We start from the raw sequence: 14,731 nt of genomic DNA, 5'->3' as shown, positions 1-14,731 counted from the left end.
CTCCCAGGCTCCAAAGGGCTTGAGCAGTGTGATTTATATCAATTTGCCAACTGTCACACATAGCTTGTCTTATAATCTAGTCCAGTGGTTCTCAACATGTGGGCCAGGCTCCATTTGAGGATCTAATGGCCCATTCACTAGGTCACTAAAGACCGTAAGAAAATACAGGTATTTACATTATAATTTAAAAAGTAGCAAAATTACAATTATGAAGTAGGAACAAAAATAATTTTATGGTTGGTTGTCATCTCAACATGAAGAAATATATTTAAAGGTCACAGACATGGAAGGCTAAGAACCACTGTGCTAGACGGATCCCATTCCACATGTTTTGATGCCTTCTTGGTTATACCACAATCCTAGCATCTCCAATATACTTGAGTCTCTACCGCAACTAAGGCTGGCCTGCACAAACAGCCTTTCCTGACTTTTAACAGTACCAAGCCTCCACTGCACTTCCTTGACCCATTCAATCTAGAAGCTCCCTTGTATCCAAATCAGTATCATGTGGGTAGCTCTCACACAGTTTTGCTTACCAAAAGATTTCACCTTCAATAATGCTGGTCTCTTCTTATTCACAGCTATTATCTCAGCCCCTGTTGAGCAGCACTGATTGTCCAGGTAAAACAGGGATTTCATGTCAGGGTCCTGGTCTCTTCATAACCACTGCTGATTTTGCAGGGTCAATTTACCAGGTACACCAGATTCCTAATCCCATGTATCATATGAATGTCCTCACCTTCAACATCTCATTCTCACTAATGGACAGGTCATTGAAACAGAAACTAAACAGAGAAATAGTGAAACTAATAGAGTCTATGAACCAAATGGATTTAACAGATATCTACAGAACATTTCACCCTAAACAAAAGAATATACCTTCTTCTCAGGACCTCATGATACCTTCTCCAAAATTGACCATATAATCGATTACAAAACATGCCTCAACCATTACAAGAATATTGAAATAATCCCATGCATCCTATCAGATCACCATGGACTAAGGCTGGACTTCAATAACAACTAAACAACAGAAACCCCACATAACCATGGAACTGAACAACTCTCTACTCAATGATAACTTGGCAAGTGAAGTAATAAAGAAAGAAATTAAAGGCCTCCTAGAATTCAATGAAAATGAGGACACAGCATTGAATTCCAAACTTATGGGACACAATGAAAGCAGTGCTAAGAGGAAAATTCATAGTGCTAAGTGTCCTGGTAAAGAAATTGGAGAGATACTACACTATCAACTTAATAACACATCTGAGAGCTCTAGAACACAAAGAAACAAGCACACCCAAGTGGAGTAGATGGCAGGAAATAGACAAACTCAGGGCCTAAATCAACCAATTAGAAACAAAGAGAAGTATACAAAGAATCAACAAAACCAAAAGCTGGTTCTTTGAGAGAAATAACAAGATAGAAAAACCCCTAGCCAAACTAACTAAGGGCTTCATCACTGCAATGCAAAGTTGCTTCAATATATGAAAATCCATTAATGTAAATCTTTGCTACTGTGGGATATGAGAAAGTGCCTCAAAGTCATTGACATGGGGGGAAATTTCCTAAACAGAACTCTAATGGTTCGTGCTCTAAGATAAAGAAGGATAAAAGAGACCTCATGAAACTGAAAAGCTTCTATAAGGTTGGATATTTCTTCTGGTACTTCTCAGCCACTTCTCAAGTGATGCCTCACTTGAGAATTTTTTGTTTAACCCTATAACCCATTATTTTTTAAGAGTTCTTTGGTTCTCTGGAGTCTATCTTATTGAGTTCTTTGTATATTTTGGAAAATACCTCTATCAGATACAGGGTTGGTAAAGATCTTTTATCAATCTGTAGGCTGCTGTTTTGCCCTTTTGACAGTGTTGTTTGCCTTAAAGATACATTTCAATTTTTTCAATTGTTGATCTTGAGCAGGAGCCTTTGGTGTTCTTTCATAAAAAATTCTCATGTGCCAATGTGTTCGAGGCTTTTTCCCACTTCATCTTCTGTCAGATTCAGCATAACTGGTTTGATGTGGATGTCCTTGTTCCACTTGGACTTGAGCTTTGAACAAGGAGATAAAAATGGATCAATTTGCATTCTTCTACATGTAAATCACAAGTTGAACCAACACCACTTGTTGAAAATGCTGTCTTTTTCCACTGCATGCTTTTGACTTCTTTGTCAAAGATCCAGTGACCATGGGTGTATGGGTTTACTTCTGGGTCTTCAAGTCTATTCCAGTGATCTACTTGCTCATCTATGTACCAAGACCATGCAGTTTTTATCTCTAGTGCTCTGTAGTACAGCCTGTATCTCAAGGTCAGAGATAGTGATTCCCACAGTTCTTTTATTGTTGAAAACAGTTTTAGCTATCCTGGGATTTTTGTTATTACAGATAAATTTAAGAATTGCTCTTTCTGTCTTTGTGAAGAACTGAATTGGAATTTTTTTGATGGGGATTGCATTGAATCTGTAGATTGCTTTCGGCAAGATGGCCATTTTTACTATATTGATCCTGCCAATACATGATCATGGGAGATCTTTCCATCTTCTGATATCTTCTTTGATTTCTTTCTTCAGAGACTTGAAGTTCTTATCATACAGATCTTTCACTTCATATATTTGTATACATATATTTGTCGTTTTATATATATATATATATATATATATATATATATGTGTGTGTGTGTGTGTGTGTGTGTGTGTGTGTGTGTGTGTATACATACATACATACATATATGTGTATATTCACACACACACACACATATGACAAAGGGGAAAAAAGTAGTTGAGGATTTTGGGACAGAGGGAAGAGAAAAGACTCATATATATTCTACCATCATCCTTATGTTCCTCTCACTCTCTGTAGGTGAATATGAGAATAATGAATAGATAAAAGAGAAATTATCAAAAATACATATACTAAAATATCAGAATTAAGCATACTAATATATATCACTAACATATTCCACTACAATTATTAATTTTGTGAATGAAATTTTCTGCAGAAGAATATTACAAAAAGCTTCTAGTCTGTGCCTTCCACCAGGGCAGATTACCAGCTTTCCTGCTCCTCTAAAGACCCCAGAGTCTGAAAGCATCACAGTAGTTCTGCTGCACAGAGGGCAATAGGTAAGGGATCTTCTCAAACAACCACAGGATCTGGGAACCCAAAGAGCCCAGCCGACTCAATACAGATCATCGTGCAACCCTCTTCACACAGAATTCAACTGTCCTACACCTTCCACAAGGGCAGATCACCAGCTTCTCAGCTCCCCCGAAGACTGAACACTCTGAAGGCCTCTGGAGAGTTTTATTGCACACAATGCAACTGACCCCACAGTCTAAGAGCCTCCCAGGAATGTTGCTGCACACAGGATAACAGACCCCACAGTGTAAAGCCCTCTTAGGAGAAAAGCTAGATGCAATACAACAGCTTGAATACACCTCTGAAGACCCAACGCTCTGAAGGCCTGCCAGGAGATCTGCTGCACACAGGGCAACAGAACATCAGATTGTCTGCTCTTTTGAAGACCCCAGGGTCTGAATGTCTCCCAGGAGATCTGCTACAGCCAGGGCAACAGGCCTACAAGAAGACTTTCACCAACCCAAGGACACAGGAGAAAGACTCCAGAGAGAGGTATCCAGGCCAGATAACACCAGATATTACCAGATGCAAAGAGGCAAGCATAAGACCACAAGCAACAAAATCCAATATACTTTTGCATCATCAGAATCTGGTTCTCCCAACATAGAAAGTCCTGAATACACCAACACACCTGAAAATCAGGAAGCAGGCCTATCTTGTGAAGATAATAGACTCCTTTAAGTGGGATGTAAGTAACTCAATAAAAGAGATACAATAAAACACAGGATAACAGGTAGAAGCTCTTAAAGTGGAAACAAATAAATCCCTTGAAGAAATACAGTAAAACACAATCAAACAGGTGAAGGAACTGAACAAAGCAGTCCAAATCCTAAAAGTGGATGTAGAAACAATAAAGAAAACATATGGAGGCAACACTTAAAATGGAAAACCTAGGAAAGAAGTCAGGAATTACAGAATACATGAGATGGAAGATAGAATCTCAGGTGTAGAAGATACATTAAAAGATTTAGATACAATGGTCAAAGAAACAATTTTTTTCTCATTAAACTTGTTTTAATGGTCTCAAAATTCTGTGACAGATTTATGGTCAAGTTGTTTCCATTAAAAAAGCACTGATTTTGAAAACTAATAACTTAAAACTGCCACACATACACACACAAAATTGCCCACAAAACATTCTTTCCTTCTGAAGGTTTTACGATGCATTGTTATCATTAACCAGTCTTTTACTATTAAACTTAAATGGCCAATTGAGGCAAACAGTTCTGAGACCATTCTTTCACAACTGATTAAGACTGGGGTGGCAGGTGTTAGGGATAATATTCATTTAGCCTTCAGAGCTTTCTGGGCAGACTTGGTGACTTTGCCAACTCCAGCAGCCTTCTTGTCCACAGCTTTGATGACACCCACAGCAACTGTCTGCCTCATGTCATGAACAGCAAAATGACCAAGTGGAGGGTAGTCATAGAAGCTCTCAACACACATGGGCTTGCCAGGGACTATATCAACAATGGCAGCATCACCAGACTTCAGGAATTTGGGACCATCTTCCAGCTTCTTTCTTTAAGCTCAGCAAACTTCCATGCTATGTGGGCTGTGTGACAATCCAGAACAGGAGCATAGCCAGCACTGATTTGGCCTGGATGGTTCAGGATAATCACCTGAGCAGTGAAGCCAGCTGCTTCCATTGGTGGGTCGTTGTTGCTGTCACCAGCAACATTGCGTTGTCTAACATCTTTGACCAACACGTTCTTTACATTGAAATCCACATTGTCCCCAGGAAGAGCTTCACTCAAAGCTTCATGGTGCATTTCAACAGACTTGACTTCAGTTGTTACGTTGACTGGAGCAAAGGTAACCACCATGCCAGGTTTGAGAATACCAGTCTCCACTTGGCCCATGGGGACAGTGCCAATGCCTCCAATTTTATAGACATCCTGGAGGGGCAGTCGCAGAAGCTTGTCAGTTGGACGAGTTGGTGGTAGGATACAATCCAAAGCTTCTAGCAGTGTGGTGCCACTGGCACTGCCATCTTTGCGGGTGACTTTCCATCCCTTGAACCAAGGCATATTAGCACTTGGCTCCAGCATGTTGTCACCATTCCAACCAGAAATTGGCACAAATGCTACTGTGTCAGGGTTGAAGCCAATTTTCTTCATGTAGGTGCTGACTTCCTTAACGATTTCCTCGTATCTCTTCTGACTGTATGGTGGCTTGTTGGAGTCCATTATATTGACACCAACAATCAACTGTTTCACACCCAGGGTGTAAGCCAGAAGAGCATTTTCGAGGGTATGCCCGTACTTGGAGATACCAGCTTCAAATTCACCAACACCAGCAGCAACAATCAGGATAGCACAGTCAGCCTGGGATGTGCATGTAATCGTGTTTTTGATGAAGTCTCTGTGTCCTGGGGCATCAATGATGGTCACATAGTATTTGCTGGTCTCGAATTTCCACAGGGAGATGTCAATAGTGATACCACACTCAAGCTCAGCTTTCAGTTTGTATAAGACCCAGGTGTACTTGAAGGAGCCCTTTCCCATCTCAGCAGCCTCCTTCTCAAACTTTTCGATGGTTCGCTTGTCGATTCCACCATATTTGTAGATCAGGTGACCAGTGTGGTGGACTTGCAGGAATCTACATGTCTGATTACGATGATGTTGATATGAGTCTTTTCCTTTCCCATTTTTGCTTTGAATAAGTGGTGGCTTTCACAACACCTGCATTCTGACTGCAAACCCCTTGCGGAAAGGGGTCAAAGAAAATTTAAAACATAAAAAACTCCTAACACAAAACATCCAAGAAATCCAGCACATAATGAAAAGATCAAATGTAAGAATAATAGAAATAGAAGAGAGCAAATATTCCTAGGCCAAAGGACCTGAAAACATGCTCAACAAAATCATAGAAAACATCCCCAACTTAAAGAAAGAGATGGCCAGAAATGTACAAGAAGTGTTGCAGAATTTTCCCTTTCCAATTATATTAGTACAGGGTCGGTTTATGATTGGACAGGGTAAAAGGAGTTGGAGCTAAGAGTTACAGAGAGAGAGGGAGTGTCTCAGGGTAGGAGGAAAAGAGAGATGGCTGTAGATGTGAACATGTATGGCATTTACCACCTACAAGTACTTGTGGCATCATAAGGTTAGATAATTGGAATAAAGCATTTATCATTATCAATTGGCTCAGAAATTATTGTATTAGCACCTTGTAAATTGTGATATAATTGATACATAAATATGAGTAGACAACAGGAAATACTCAAACTCAGGGCCAAAATCAACCAAATAGAAACAAAGAAAAGGATAAAACGAATGAACAAAACCTAAAGCTATTTCTTGGGGAAAATCATCAAGAGAGGAAAACCCCTAGCCAAACTAACTAAAGGGCACAGAGAAAGTATCAAAATTAACAAAATCAGAAATGAAAAGGGAGACATAATAAGAGAAACTAAGGAAATTCAAAATATCATCAGATTCTACTACACATGCCTATACTCAACAAAACTGGAAAATCTAGATAAAATGGGTGATATTCTAGACAGACACCATGTGCCATAGTTAAATCAAGAGCAGGTAAACTAGCTAAACAGCCCCAAATCCCCTAAGAAAATGGAAGAAGTCATTAAAAACCTCCCATCCAAAAAAAAAAGTCCTGGGTCAGATGGCTTTGGTACAGAATTCTACCAGACTCTCAAAGAATAGCTGATATCAATATTCCTCAAATTATTCCATAAAATAAAAATAGAAGGAACACTACTTAACTCATTCTATGAAGACAAAACTACTCTGATACCTAAACCACACAAGGACCCAACTAAAAAAGAGAACTTCAGACCAATCTCCCTTCTGAATATTGATGCAAAACTATGCAATAAAATCCTCCCAAACCGAACCCAAGAACATATTAAAACCATCATTCAACATGATCAAGTAGGCTTCATCCCAGGGATGCGAGGTTGATTCAATATACAACATTCCATTAAAATAATCCACTATATAAACAAACTCAATGAAAAAAATCACATGTTCATCTCCTTGGATGCTGAGAAAGCATTTGACAAAATACAATACCCTTCATGCTAAAAGTATTGGAGAGATCAGGAATTCAAGGCCCATACATAAACATAATAAAGGCAATTTACAGCAAACCAGTAGTCTGTATCAAATTAAATGGAGATGTACTTGAAGCAATCCCACAAAATTGAGCACAAGACAAGGATTCCTACTCTCCCCATATCTATTTATTATAGTACTCAAAGTGCTAACTAGAATAATAAGACAAAAGAAATCAAGGGGATACAAATTGGCAAAAAAGAAACAAAGTTGCAGATTATATGTTAATATGCATAAGCAACCCCAAAATTTCTACCAGAGAACTTCTACAGATTATAAACAACTTCAGCAACATGGCTGGATAAAAATTAACAATTCTTAACAATAAAAAATGGCTAGGGGAATCACTATCCCTGACCTCAAGCTATGCTACAGATCAACAGTGATTAAAAAGTGCATGGTATTGGTACAGAGACGGATATGTTGATCAGTGGAATAGAATTAAAGTCCCAGAAATAAAACCACACACTTACTGACAATTGATCTTTGACAAAGAAGCCAAAAATATACAATGGAAAAAAGAAAGCATCTTCAATAAATGGTGCTGGTCTAACTGCTGTCTGTATTTAAAGAAATGAAAATAGACGCATATCCATCACCTTGCACAGAGCTCAAGTCTAAATTGATAAGAACCTCAAAATAAAACCAAATACACTGAATCTAATGGAAGAGAAAGTGGAAAAGAGCCTTGAACTTATTGGCACAGGGGAAATTTTCCTAAACAGAACTCCAATGGCTCATGCTCTAAGATCAGGAATTGATAAATGGGACCTCATGAAACTGGAAAGATTTTGTAAGTCAAAGGACATAGTCAATAGGACAAATCAGCAAACTACAGATTGGGAAGACATCTTCAGTAACCCCACATTAAACAGAGAGCTAATATCAAAAATATATAAAGAACTCAAGAAGCTAACAACCAAAAAACCAAACAACCCAATCAAAAAATGGGATATAAAACTAAACCAAGAATTCACAACAAAGGAATCTGGAATGGCAGAGAAATAAAGAAATGTTTGAAGTTCTTAGTGATCAGGGAAATGCAAATCAAAATGATCCTGAGATTCCAACTTACACCAATCAGAATGGCTAAGGTCAAAACCTCAGGGGACAGCACATTGACGAGGATGTGGAGATAGAGGAACACTCGTCCATTGCTGGTGGGGTTGCCAAACTACTACAACCACTCTCGAAATCAGGGAATAAACCCAAAAATGCCCCACTATGCCACAGGGGCACATGTTCCACTATGTTCATAGCAGTCTTGTTTGTAATTGCCAGAAACTGGAAACAACCTAGATGTCCCACAACAGAAGAATGGATACAGAAAATGTGGTTCATTTACACAATGGAATACTACTCCATTAATACTACTATTAAGAACAAGGACATCCTGACTTTTGCAGGAAAATGCATGGAACTAGAATATATCATCCTGATTGTGGTAACTCAGACCCCAAAAGACATGCATACTCACTAAAAAGTGAATACTTGCCAAAACATAATACAGTATGCCCAAGATACAGCCACAGAACAAGCTGAAGGGCCCAAGTGAGGACTCCCCAGTCCCACTTGGGAGGGAGAAGAAAGAAATCACAAATGGGAAAGGAGGGAGGGACCTGGGAGAGAGTGGTCAGAGGGTGGAGGGGGAAGAGGGGATCTGATCTGGTACTGGGTATGGGAAAAGGACTGAAGCCCTGAGGGCAGGCAGAAATAATGGAAATAGGCAACCTCAGGAGGTAGGAGGTTGGGGGGACCCTCCAGAATGCACCAGAGACCAGGGAGGTGAGAGACTGTCAGGAATCAAATGGAGAGATCTTAGGTGAAATGCCCTATAGTAGGGAGAGGGAACTTATAGAGCCCACCTCCAGCAGGAAGACAGAGTATCAAGTGAGGGAGGAGGTTCCTATACCACAGTTACAACTCTGAGCCATAACTGTTTCTGTCTAGAAGAATTACAGGGATGGAAATGGAAAGGAGCCTGAGGAAGATCCAGCAACAGGCCCAAAGTGGGGTCCAGCTCAAGGAGAGTTCCCAAGGCCTGACACTATTACTATGGAGCACTCACAAAAAGGGACCTATCATGACTGCCCTCTGAAAGACACAAGAAGCAGTTGAAAGAGTCAGATATAGATATTTGCACCTAACCAATGTACAGAAGCAGCTGACTTCTGTGGTTGAATTAGGGAAAATCTGGGAGAAACTGAAGAGGGTGACCCTGCAGGAGGACCAGGAGTCTTAACCTGGACCCCAGAGATCTCTCAGATACTGGACCACCAACCAGAGAGCGTACACCAGCTGATATGAGGCCCCCAACACACATATATAGCATAGGATTGCTGGGTCTGGGCTTAGTCTAAGAAGATGAACCTAACTTGCAAGAGACTGGAAGCCCCAGAGAGTTTAGAGGTCTGGATGGGTGGCAGGTAGAGGGTGGGAACATCCCCCCGGAGACAGGAGCATGGGGGAAAGTTATGTGATGTGGACCGACAGGAAGGAAATAAAATCTGGAGTGTAAAACAATAAATAAATCAATAAATGATTAAATAAAATATCAAATTAATTGAAGAGATACTTGATACAATCTGACTTAAGGAATTTTCGGGATCCTATATACCAGTGTATAAACTCTGACATTATTTCACTAGCTGTTGACAGAGCCTGAATGACTGCCTTCTCATCTCTCTCTATCCCTCTCTTATATTTTTTCCTATTCCCTTTTGTTATTTTTGGTAGAATGAATATTTAGCTAAGTGAGACAGTGTTCTAACAATGAGAAATATTCTATCCTGTTATAGAGGTAAAATATAATATCTTTTCTTAGACAATGCTGATATAGGATCCTGAGTCACACACATGAAACATAGTCACTCTTCCTTTGAGCAATAGCCTTAGCTGACCTTGTGGTTTTATAGAATCGCCCAGCTCTTTTAAATTTTAAATTGAGGCTGAATAACACTGTCCTGTCATAACATGTCCAAGAAGGCACATAAGGGTTTGCTAAAAATGAATTCATACATTCATTGAAGAGATTTAGATTGAAGAGACACCTAAACAATAGAGAGCACTTACTGCTGCTGCAAAGAACCAGAATTCAGTTCTTAGCATACACATAGTGGCTCACAAATATCTCTAATTTCAGTTTCTAGGATACAACACCCTCTTCTTACTTCTTAGTGTACCAAGCACACAGGTGGTCCACATACTTAGATTCTAGAAAACACTGATAAATAAATTAATTCATAAACTGTGGTCAACCTTAGAATAACATATTAGAAGAATGAGAAATGTTTCACATTTAATATATCAGTAATTAATGTTGGCTTAAAGTTGAAGACTGAGCTAATTGAATATCCACTATTTGTACTATTGGTAAAACCCCATAATGAAATCATTTGGGGGAATGCCTTACCTTGATCACAGTGGATAAGAAGTTGCTCCTGTTATTCACCCATCCATCCACACAGGGATCAGTGTCTGGCTCTGTCACACTGGAAAACATGCTATTCAAATGAAGATGCCACTGTGGTTGAACAAAATGATGACACTTCTCCAGTCTCAGGTCAGAGTCCAGGGGGATAGAGATCCTGAGGTCATCTTGGCTCAGGATCCTACTGTCATTATCAGAGGCAGTGTCATTGTCAAGGATGGGGACTCAGCAGCGATGACTAGGAATGGCTGCAGTAAAGTTCTCCATTGCAATATGAGGTGTCACAATGGCATTGAGGAGGAAATGAAAAATTATATGAAAGATCTAGAATCTCCCTAGGCTTCCAACTTGATTCAGGAATTCTTGAAAGGCCATTGAAGCTGAATAACTATCTACAAAGAGGGACAAATAATACTTTACTACAGAAAAGTATTAGTACAAAGCATTAAAAAATTATATTTCACAAAGACACCCTAAATAGTGTTGATCCTGAGCTGTTCTTCATGTGTCCCTACTAACTTCTTCATTGCTGTCATAGAAAAATTATCCTTTAGTGAGCTAACAAATGTTTAAAATGTCCATGCCATTAATAATGAACTTTTCTCTCTTTAGCTTCTTTTAAAGTCAACAAGCTTGCTACCATTGTTTCCATTTCAGCAATTGAACTTGTTAAAGATTTATTTTAAAAGGTATTTTGTTTACACAATGCTCCATGGTCAAATATGGACATTGATCTGCAAATCTCAGAAATCAAAAAAGTTAAACTATAACATGTTATGCATTGCAGAACATGCAATTTAAAAGGCTCCAAGGTGGCCCATTTTATTTTTTATTCAATGCATTGTGTTTAATGTTAAAGCTTGTTAAAAGAGTTAAGAAAAAGAATTAAAGTTAAATTAGTTAATGTAAAACACCATACAAATGCTGTTTCAAATAAGAATGTTCCTCCCAGACTCATTTGTTTGAATGCTTGGTTCTCAGTATATGGAAATTGTTGATGAAATTAAGAGGTGTGGCCTTGGTGAAGGACATTTGTCACTAGGACTAGGCTTAGAGGTTTAAAATGTGCATTCCATTACTACTTGGCTTTTCTCTCTCTTTGCCTCCACCTTGCATATAACAATATAAGCTTGTAACTATTACTTCAGTGTTTTGCCTGCCAGTATTGTTGCCAAGCTCTTTTTATGAACATGGACTCATGACCTGACACTGTAAACAAGCCCTAAATTAAATATGTTGTTTTATAGGCTGTGTTTGTTCTGGTGCCTCTTCACAGGGATACAAAATTAACTATAACAAAATTAGTATCAGATGGTGCTGTATTTCTGTTATGGGCCTGGATATGCAGTTTTTGGAGAAATATGGAAAATTTGGGTACTTTGGACTAGAAAGTGGTACAACATCACATCTTAGTATCTACTAAGATCCACTTAGTATTTACTCATATTTAAGCTTGGAAGACAACAGTGCTTACAGTAATGAGGACTATGGAGGCTCAGCTCAAGAGGTTACAGAAGGGAATAATATTACCAACTGGGATAGTGACCATTCTTGTGATATTTTGCAGAGAATGTGTTTGCTTCCTGCCCTTGTCCTAGAAATCTGCCAGTGGCCAAATTCAAAGGTTTGGAACTAATTTCATTGGCAGAGATTTTAAGAGAGCCCAACATTGATTCTATTACATGGCTGTTATGAAATATAATACAGCCAGGGGTACCTTTGTCAGGATCTACCAAGATGAACCTCTGAAAAACATTGAGCATGCAAAAGATTTGATACAAAAGAGCTTTATTGATGGAGGAGAGGGGAGTGATGACCTGGGGAAAGAATAAAGTTAGAAAAGTGTGTGTGCACACAGGCAGATAGACAGACAGTCAGACAGACAGCACTGAGAGATCATGAGGACAGAGAGAGGGGGCTATAGAGGGTCACACCAAAAGAACAGAGAGAGGAAACAAAAAATAAATTGGTATGGCTGATCGTAGTTTTTTTTCTGCAGCACACACCTTATGCACCATGTGTACCTGGCATTCTTGTGGCAGGAGCAGGTGAACAAGTTGCTGAGGCAAAATGGAATAGAGTGGTGCCTTTGGAGCAAGAACCCCATGCTACAAATTTTCAAATCTAGGTCTGGGTTTATTGGGTTTTAAAAGGTATATTTCCTGCTATATAAATAAGTACTATAGGGAGCCATTTTGTTGCTTATGCCTAACTGAGTTTCCTCGTGAACTGACATTCCAGCATTTGAGAAGAGGCCAGTAGAACTGCCTTTACCCTAACAATATTTATTAGTACCACACTTGCAAAATTCTAAAGTGAAAAAGGAAGGAAACACAGATACAGGATGTGCAGTTTGAGTATCATAAAAGCATCTACTATTGAAACCAACTCTTGTTCTCAAAGATATAAGGATAAAGATAAGCCTGATGAAAAAAATGGAATAGAGTGGTGCCTTTGGGGCATGAACCCCAACCTGCAAGTTTCCAAGTTGTAAAAATATTGTTGATATGTCTGGGCCTATTTGGTTTTAACAGGTACATTTCCTGTTACATAAACAAGTACTATAGGGAGCCATATTTTGTTCCCTATGCCTAAATGAGTTTCCTTATGAACTGACATTCCAGCATTTCAGGGATAAAGGGTGAGGTACAAACTTCTGTAGCTATTTACTACTGAAATAGCCAGGGCTAAGGAAGGCTGGATTGCTAGTCAAAGACTGGGAGGGGATTCAGGAAATCAAGCATTCATCTAAAGCATCTGGTTCGATGGCCCAGATGAAGAAATGGGGAGCAATCACATCAGCTGCACTAGTTCACCTCAGCTTTCAGAAAATTCAAAGCTTGAAGCTATTTGAAGCAATTTTTACTCCACACTGATTCCTGGATAGTCTGTCAGTCAAGTGGAAAACTGCTCAGACAGATATTGCCTGGGTACAAAAGTTAAAGTATAACAACTTAAAGGAAAATGTTACATTTCGAGCTCTCAGGTTCACAGTTCTGGTAGTTTGGGGACAGAGAGAGAGAGGGAGAGGGAGAGGGAGAGGGAGAGGGAGAGGGAGAGGGAGAGGGAGAGGGAGAGGGAGAGGGAGAGGGAGAGGGAGAGGGAGAGGGAGAGGGAGAGGGAGAGGGAGAGGGAGAGGGAGAGGGAGAGGGAGAGGGAGAGGGAGAGGGAGAGGGAGAGGGAGAGGGAGAGGGAGAGGGAGAGGGAGAGGGAGAGGGAGAGGGAGAGGGAGAGGGAGAGGGAGAGGGAGAGATCAAACGCTCAGGAATAGACAGATGGGAAGACTTAGGCTGTGATTATCCGGAGTCCATTTGATCTGTGAGAGATGGACCAAGGCTTATGACTGCCAGGGCTCCATAAAGTTTACATGATTTTTTTTTAAATTTACAAAATAGATAAACCTTTTAGATATATTAGCATTACACTCTTCAGAATCCACTGAAATCCACATTGCAGAAAAAGCAGCTAACAGCTGTTTGTAAGAAAGCTAGACAGATTCATGCCTTCCAGTTATTTAAAAAGCTATGCCTTTGGGTTATGAAGAAGGAACATAGTTTTTTTTTCTGTACTGAGAGCTGGATATGTATATATATGTTTTTAGCCCAATGAGGAGCACCTTTAAGTCCATGATTAAAAGACTGTGGTTATCTTCATTACATGGGATGATATGGATGGTTGGTTGTTCATTGGTTGGTTGAAAAAAGAGAGACACTTGGGATGAGTTTAGCCTCCTCATGCAGCAGGGAATCAGCCTCTCAAAGACTGAACCCTGAACCCTTTTTGCAGAGCCTTTTTATTTTTATATAAAAAGGCACCTTTAGCAAGTCAATTTCGGCATATCAGAACTTCTTATCTGGTCTAGATTTTGTCCCAAAAGAACCATCACCTTAAACAAGTCTCACATTTCCTGGTTTGCCAGGCATGTCTCAAGACCAAGTTATGCAAAGGCTATGAGAATTCTTCAAAGGAAGAGCTCTATAAAATCTCCATCTCATGGTGATTAGGGAGTACCAAGATCTGAAACTATTACTGATGCTATGATATGCTTACAGACAGGAGCCTGGCATGGTTGTCTTCTGAGAG

The 14,731-nt window shown here is 39.6% G+C and overlaps 1 protein-coding gene and 1 pseudogene across 4 annotated transcripts in view; both read right to left on the bottom strand.

Annotated features, from left to right (window-relative positions):
* LOC110288726 (solute carrier family 22 member 27) overlaps positions 1-10,743 on the bottom strand; it is an 86,232-nt gene extending 75,489 nt beyond the window's left edge. For 3 of the 4 annotated variants that reach the window (XM_085834243.1, XM_085834245.1, XM_085834244.1), the window contains exon 1: positions 10,631-10,742. The gene's annotated coding sequence lies outside the window, so the exon portion shown is untranslated. Of the gene's footprint in view, positions 1-10,630 lie in introns of all 4 variants that reach the window. The other variant, XM_085834246.1, reaches the window with a different exon arrangement.
* Positions 4,277-5,804, bottom strand: LOC110287968 (elongation factor 1-alpha 1 pseudogene; annotated as a pseudogene).
* Positions 10,744-14,731: the final 3,988 nt, after the last annotated feature.

The sequence above is a fragment of the Mus caroli genome, unplaced genomic scaffold (assembly GCF_978045245.1).
Source record: "Mus caroli unplaced genomic scaffold, Mus_caroli_1 scaffold_20, whole genome shotgun sequence".
Classification (NCBI taxonomy): Eukaryota; Metazoa; Chordata; class Mammalia; order Rodentia; family Muridae; genus Mus; species Mus caroli.
This window is presented reverse-complemented; position numbering and strand designations above follow the sequence as displayed.